Source organism: Triticum urartu, chromosome 2A (genome assembly GCF_056163025.1).
Source record: "Triticum urartu cultivar PI428250 chromosome 2A, HENAU_Tu73, whole genome shotgun sequence".
Lineage (NCBI taxonomy): Eukaryota > Viridiplantae > Streptophyta > Magnoliopsida > Poales > Poaceae > Triticum > Triticum urartu.
In genome coordinates, this window is record NC_141874.1 from 315,761,789 (window position 1) to 315,770,294 (window position 8,506).

Genomic DNA, 8,506 nt, shown 5'->3' on the forward strand with positions numbered 1-8,506 from the left:
GTCAGAGTTGCATAGGCGTGTAAGCTAAGAGAGCAGTTAAAGGATATCCAAACATCGTCGGAACAGTGGACAAGGGAGTGATGTGTGGATACCTAGTTCGGGTCGGCGTTTGGGCATGCTCGCCTAGCTAGAGTGTGGGTCACTTCAGAGCCATTGAGGGTGATGCGCTGGCATTGGCTGGCTGTGCACAGATGCAAATCTTGTGTGGCAGTGGAGGGCTACGATGTGGTGGACGAGACCGTTGGTGAAGCCCCTACGGCCTCGGGGGGCGGAGGTGCGGCGATGTGCTCGGTGAAGTAGCCCTGGTGAGGTGCAAGATGGGTCGATGAAGCGCACCTGATGCGGTGGAAGTCGGTGTCTGTGAGGCATGTCGGATGCAGCGGCCGACGTTGTCGGTGGACTACCCGGTGCGGTGGACGAGGGCGTAGATGAGGTAGCTACAGTGCGGTGGTGAAGCGTGACCGTTGTCTTCGTCATCGTCTGGCAAGGAGGTGGGGAAAGAGATGAGACGAGGGGTGATTCGAAATTTTCTTGGGTTGGCGATGAATTGGGGATTTGAGCAATCTTGGCGCGGAAGGGGACGATGGAGAAGGGAGATTTTGCAGGGCTGGAATTGGGGTCGCCAGATATTTCAATCCGAAACATGGAAGCGCGATATTATTTTGTTGTTGTCCTTTTTTTGGGGGGGGAGGGGGTGGGTGGCTGGGTGCTAAGCCACCGTACGACACACGCGACCACCAAGACACGACCCTGGTCTGCCTGCTGCGCCTACATTTGAGAGGAGATTTGAGAATGCAAACGAATATTCTTTCATTTGCAAACAAATCTTTATGTATCACCATGCCCGTGTTTTCCTTGCAAATAATTAGTCATTTGAAACGAGATACTATAAATTAATTAATGAGGAGTTATTTAAAAAAAAACGAAACGGTATCCATGCTAACATGGATTAGAGTGTGTGTCACATAATTAGTTATTTGAATTAGAGTATGTGTCACATAGCGATCTCCAATTCTAATGTGGATTTTGCATTTCACTATATCCATGCTACTTTTTTTAATACAAATTGATATGTATATGATGAACACCATGGTAGTGAGAAAACTTTTGGATGGATTCAAACATATGACCTACAAAAATAGCACAACAATCGAGTCAATGTCAACTTTTCCAAACCTAGTATGGCACGAATTCGAAATAATTACCCATATGCATGGTCCTCAGTTCAAATCTTACAATGTACATCGAATTGAAACATCGATATTAAGTCTAGTACTATCTACATTCAAATGTTGTTTTTAGCCCCCCCCCTCGGCACACATGCTACATACTTCCTATATAGGTCAATCTTCCTCTCCTGACCACCTTAGGAAGCTATCGGTTTCTGACACACGTTCATTCTTTCTCTCCATGTTTCGATCTCTAACTCTCTCAACTATACAACCCCCTTTTCCACTCTGTTACCAAATGTATTTACCTCACACACCCGCCATTGCACCCCATGTCGAGCTCTCTCTCTCCCTCCCACCCTCTCTCGCTAGATAAATGCATTGCCTATCTAGCCCCCAACCTCTCATGCGTATGGACGCATCTTGTCTATCTAGGTCACTCCCTTGAGACCGTCTCACTCTTTCTTCCGCACGGCAGACCACACTCGCTCAATCTCGCTCTCTTTATCTGAGTCTCAATTAACATTGTTTTCTTTCACACACAAATGATATATCTCCCTGTTTGGACCTCGATCGACACACTTTATACTCTCTCACGCAGATTGTCTATGTAGGTCAGTCCATACAAGCCGCCCCCACTCTTTCGACCTCATGGCGGGCCACGCTCGCTCAATCTCTCTCTCCCTCCCTCTCTCTCTGTCTCTCTTTGTATGTCTCGATTGACCTTGCTCTTTCTCGGACACAAACGATATATCTCCATGTTTGAGCCCAATTCGACATATTCATATTGTATACTCTCTCACGCACATTGTCTATCTACGTCACTCTCTCCAACCTGTATCACTCTTTCGATCGCACGATGACCCACACTCACCCAATCTCTCTCCCTTTATATATGTAATTGACTGACCTTGCTTCCTCCCACGCACAAAATATATCTACATGTCTGTGACTAGATCATCTCTCAAGCTCTATCTTACAGCCCTCACCCTTCCCAAAAGCTCAATCGGACAATATCTCTCCCGAGCATATATATCTTTTTAATGAATGTCAGACCACACTCACTTTGTCTCTCTATCTATATGTCTCTCGGTTGACCTTGCTTTCTCACGCCGTATCTTCCACACATTGAAGCTACCTCTCCATCCCTTGCAAAGTCGAAGATATTTACATTGCAAGGGGGACTCCAACCTTGGATTAATTTGTGTAGGCATTTATTCCGGTGGTAGATTATATTTTCGTAGCAGTCGGCCCACAACTACTCCAAACACCGCTGCAACCCCCGCACCGCCCCCAATTGATTTCCCTCTGGCTCGGTCATCGCTCCCTCGCACGTCCTTTCTCGCCTTCAACGTTGGACCATGGTATTATTGCAAAAAACTCTAATTACTACAAATAAGCTACAAAACTACACAACGATAGTCCACTTGGAATGGAACAAATTTCGACCCACAAATTAAAGTGCCACAAACTACACACCGAGGGGCCCACCTATCATGAAACAAATTTGGACCCATATACAAATTAAAAAATAACGGACGAGGATCGAACATGCGACCAGGGCCTTCAAGCCGCACGTCAATAGACAACATACGTAGAACATCAATGTTTGTTGTACCCCCCATTGTTCATATAATGTTTTTATATTACCACAACCTATTTAATGGATAACATGTAATATTATTTTTAGTACATTAGTGGGACCGGCTCGTTAGCACGTACTATTTGCCTTCGCTTACTGGTGGGTTCCATGTGCTCTCTCTCTCTCTCCTCCCCTTCTGCGTTTAGACGCACGGGCAAACACGAAGAACTCGCGGACGATGTTGCCGTTGACCATATCTGGACGCGTTCACAAGTTACGACCCCAGTTTCACATACTAGTAGTACTAGTCAATGTGTACGTGCAATGCACGTTAATTTGGAAGTATATTAAGTGCATGCGGATATTAAGTAGGATATTATTTGCGTGTTATTATGTGATTAGCACTATTTTTGGCATGAAATTAACTGCACGCTAAACGTGTTGAGCGCTCAACATTGAAGCAGTCTAGGTCGTTGGATGAGAAGGAATACATGTGGCTTGATGAAGTTTTATATTTAATTTGATACGGCTCTAGCAGAACATCCAATCGATCAAACCATAGATTTTATTTAGTCTGACTCCAACTTTACATTCATACGATGATCGATCTAAAATAAACAGAAATGATAAACATTCATATTTTAAGCATGGTAATATGAACATTTTTCATGGCAAATTTAGATTACGCGGCGGCGGGGGGGGGGGGGGGGCGTCTTGCGGTGGGAAGGGGCTCCTCTGTCGTGCTCTATGTGTCATCGAGCCACTGACCGACGAAGACGGCGGTGTCTTGCGCCATTGTTGCTGTACTCCTGGACGTTGGCCATAGCTTCAAGGAAGGCCACAATGTTCTGGACTTCGGTCTCCAGGAGCGAGTCAACTAGCGGAAGGAGGCAACTGTCGTTGGTGCACGGAAGCGGTCGACAGCGGCCATCCATGCCGCTGAGGGGGGCAATGGCACCCGCGCGGGGACAGGCGCTGGCAACGGCGCGGCGGAGACATTCGTGTGCACGGGCACCGACACGGGGGCGCACGTCAGTGCACACGTAGGCGCATGCGCTGGCAGGTGCACGGGCGTGTGAAAGTCGGCGGAGACCTCGTGGAATCCAGTGGCATCAAGCTCGGCAACAATGTGCAGCTCACAGCCCATCAATGCCACGGGAATGAGCGCTGGCGCAGTCGGGGCGACGGGAGCCGGAACGGGAGCGGGGACAGGCGTGGAGTCTTCCCGCAAGGCTGGTTCAAGCTCGTCCCAAAGCGCCTTATGTTTTTGAGACTCCAACTGGGTGTCTTCCTCAGGAAACTGGAAGACTAAGGGCAGACCATCGTGATGCGGCATGGCGTATGTTTAGGTCAGGCTGGTTGAAGGTAGATGACAGGAGAATCGGAGAGGAAGAGAGAAGATTGTAGCGATACCGGGTAGTGCGGGGTTGATTTTGAACTACGGTGCCGACGACATTAAAAGTGGGAGCAGTTGGGACGAAGGTGGGCGCCGGAGCCTGGTCAAAGGGCTCACCTCCGAGTGAGCCTGTGTAGCGGTCTGCTCGCACGCCTCCCTTTCAGCCGGCGCAGTGGTATGCTCGCACGCCTCCCGTCGACTCACACGCTTTCTCGGACGGCACCTACCGATGAGAAGCGGGACTCGTTGCGGCACGTAAATGCCCATGGTTTCAATAGTGAAAGTGTTCGCCTTAACGAGACAAGTCTTTGTTCCAAAACACCTTGGCTCTTCATTTGTGCAACTTGTCATAAGCAGCTTGTCTCAAATTGAAGAAAAAATTACGAAGGAATATTTGTGCCATATCACGCGACCATGCTCAGTTTCATGAACTTATGGTCACTTTTGGATTTTCTGAAATTTAAAATCTAGGATTCGAAACAACATCATAACATGCGTCATGCAATAAATTTTCAAGCGATACTACCTCCGTCCTGGTTTATAGGTCACCTTTATAGTTCGTGCCAAGTTTTGACCAAATATTTAGCTAACAAAATGTTAATGCATGTCAACGAAAATTATATCGTTGGATTCTTATTTCAACATAGTTATCAATGATATATTTTTTGGTAAGATGCATGAACGTTTTGTTAGTTCAATCTATAGTCAAAATTTGACACAATATACAATGGGGACCAATAAACTAGGACGGAGGTAGTACATCTGTCCTGTTGTATTTCTTAAAAAAGGATTTGGTCAAACATTTTGCTTAGTTAGACTTCAGACAAGTTATATATGCAAAGTAAAAGGATAATCCGTCTGTACGAGTGCATTGCCTGATATATTAACTCTTTTTTAGGGGTCCCTGATATATTAACTCAAGTAGTACTAGGCACGAACAAACGGGATCAATTATGTGCTCATCCAGGTGTAGTAGTAGTAGTACTAGGCAATGTAGTTGACGGGTGACCTTGGGGAGCGGCGATCGAGGGAATTGAACCGTGCTCGGCACGGTAGGTAATGTTGTCTAGTTACTAAAGCATCCCTCCATTGTTCATCGGTAGTCATTATGGAGTGGGGACATGAGGGGAATTGCCTAGGGCTGGAATTCTGGCCGCCAAATATTTCGACTTGAAACACGGAGGCTCGACTGGTTGGGGTTGGCTAATGTGCATACCACGCACGCCACCAGAAGGACACGAGTCCGGTTTTTTTTGAGGATCAACACGAGCCAAGGTCTGGCGTGTACGCCATTGGGTACCATTCGAGAATACGAAAGGTATCATTTAAATTGCTGAACGAATCTATGCGTATTACAATGCCCGTATTTATCTTGCAAATAGTAATCTCGATGTGGTAATTGATTTATGACGAGTTCTTGAATTAGAGTGAGTTTGTGATATAGTGATCTCAACGTGGATTTCACATTTCATGGCATCCCTATTAAGTTTTTCATTGCAAATTCAAATTTAAAAGATGAACAATATGGTGGTGAGAAAACTTTGTATGTATCAAGCATATGCCCACACACACACACGAACACAACGACAATCCAATAAGTATAGTGCATCTATTTTTTCAAACCATGCATGTATGACACGAATTCAAAAATACTCCTTCTATTCCTAAATATTAGTCTTTTAGAGATTTCTGCAAGTGACAACATACGGAGCAAAATGAGTGAATCTACACTCTAAAATATGTCTATATACATCCGTATGTGCCAGTCCATTTGAAATCTCTAAAAATACTAATATTTAGGAACGAAGGGAGTAAAATGTAGGCCCTCAATTCAATATTTAAAATGAACAGGAAACTGAAACATGAATATTAAGTCTAGTACTACAGTACATGCAAATGTTGTGTTTAGGCAGAGCTATGTAGATTGTCGGGGGTTAACCCCTCGACCTTAGATAAATTTGTGAAGCTCTGTTTAGGATTTTTTAGATTATATTTGTCCCCACCCTAGCTCCCAAACACCGATTGGTTGTGCACCCCCCTCCTCCCCGAGATAATATCATCTGCCCCCACACCTTAGATGCTATATGCTGATACGAGTTGCTTGGAGCTTGTGGATCTGAGATATAGCAGCTAACGTGATGTCTTAATATTTTTACAGGAAACTTTCATGAGTTTGAGAATTGCACACAATTTTTATAAAAACTACTCAGATGCCCTTGGATCCCATATCCAACAACCTCGAAGCTCGTATCACCGTAGCATCTAAGATGAAGGAGGACATCATATTCTCCTGTATGTAAGAATATCATGTGCTACCACACCTTAGATGCTTTGGTGATACAAGCTCTTCGGAGCCGTTGGATTTGTGACCCAACAACTCCTCGGTGGTTCAAATGATTTTTTGCAGAAAAGCCCCCAAAGAGTTTGGCCACTTCTTACAAGCACAAAGACTGCTCACATGCCATTGGATCTCAGATTGAATGACCTCGAAGCTCGTATCACCGTAGCATCCAAGCTGCGAGAGCACCTGCTATTTTCTCGCAGGGGTGAATATGAAGTGCTCCCGCACCGTAGATTCTATGGTGATACGAGTTCACGGAGATCTAACGGCCCACAGCAGGAGGTTTGAATGTTTTTGCAATATACGACTGAGATAGTTTGGGAATTGCGTAGAAAGTACAAGTACTACGCATGTGCCATCTGATCACAGATCATACAACCTAGATGCTCGTATCACCGTAGCGGCTAATTAAGCTACGGGGAGCACCTAATATGAGCAGTGGGGAGCTGTTGGATCCAAGGTGCAGCGGCACACATGAAGCTTGAATGTTTTATTTACAAAAAAATCTTTGGAGAGTTTGGAAATTGCGCATAATTACAAAGACTACTCCCAATCCATTGGATATCACTTCCAACGATGTAACAACTCGTATCCAAGGTTGTTAGAATCGCGATTCTGTTATACAATTCTATGACTTTAAGATCCAAACTTACCCATCTAATTCTATGATTTTAGTTCATAAAATTTACGTTTCTATGATCCTGGTAGTGAAGATTCTACGATTTACGATTCTACCATCAGAGCTCCAATCCGATTCAAAATCGCGATTTTGACAACCTTGCTCGTATCACCACAGCATCTAAGCTGTCGGGTGCATGTCATATTCTATGACATTGTCATTTTGGTTCATAAACTTGCAAAATACGTGTAACTCGTGCCGTTACTTGTTTAACCGCGCAAAGTGTTTGTTCAAAAAAACAATCCTACACTGAAATATCGGAACAACACATGGGGGTCCCACTTGTCATTGATCAAATTTGGACCTAAAACTAACAAATCTGAAAGACGAGATTAAAACTGGCAACCTGGACTACAAAGCATAAGTCGACAGCCTGAAACAACAACAGTTGTTGGCTTTTGTCCCATAACTTGATTTTATATAGTATTACGTTGAGTAGAGTAGAGGGAGTGCCTCGTCAACACGTGCATGACCGTTGATTCACTTACTGGTGGGTCCTAGGTCTGCGATCTCTCTCTCCTCTCCATCGTCTAACCTTTAGACGCATGGGCACACACAAGGAGCGGCGCTAGCTTGCCGTGGTGTTATTATAACTAAAAAAAGCTTGGAAAATAGAAGAATCGCCTAGAACAAGAGACATTGTGGCTGGTCGAGACGGAGGTAACCACACCTATCCTCCATGCCACGTTAACATGATGAAGTTGTGTGGCTAGTGGGGTGTTTCTGACCGACTGGCTGGGTCCCGAGGTCGAACCATAGGTACTACTACGTCTGATATACTTTTACACGCACATTTTTCCTTCGTGCCGAGATGTGGCACACCCTACCGCGCGGTTTCGGGGTCCTCCCGGGTGGTTCACGCGTATATTCTTCCTTGCCGAGACATGGGACGCCCTATCACACGTTTTCTGGGTCCTCCTCGGTCGTAGCACCAAAGCAAGTAAATGAGTCAACAAATCACGAAAGACCACCTTTCCCGGCGAGTACATAAATGAAGCACGGTGGCTAGCAAGTTGGGCTAGTGCAACCGATTAGCTAGGCCGCCGCCGCATTTGTTTTTTCACCCTTTTTTTATCTCCTTGCCGGCATGTAAATTTAAATATCCACCACGGAGTTGCTCTAGTCTTTGGGTGTGGCAGGCGCGGTAGGATTTTTAATTTTTTGATTGACAGGAGCAGGCGCGGCAGGATTTTTAATTTTTTGATTGACGGGAGCAGGCGCGGCAGTAATTAGTCACGATCACTCCGCCTGTAAAACCCACTGCACCCTGATGTGAGAAGTTGTCGACTGGTGTTTTCCCATGATGAAAACCTAAAGATTCCCCACTCCTCGACTGGCT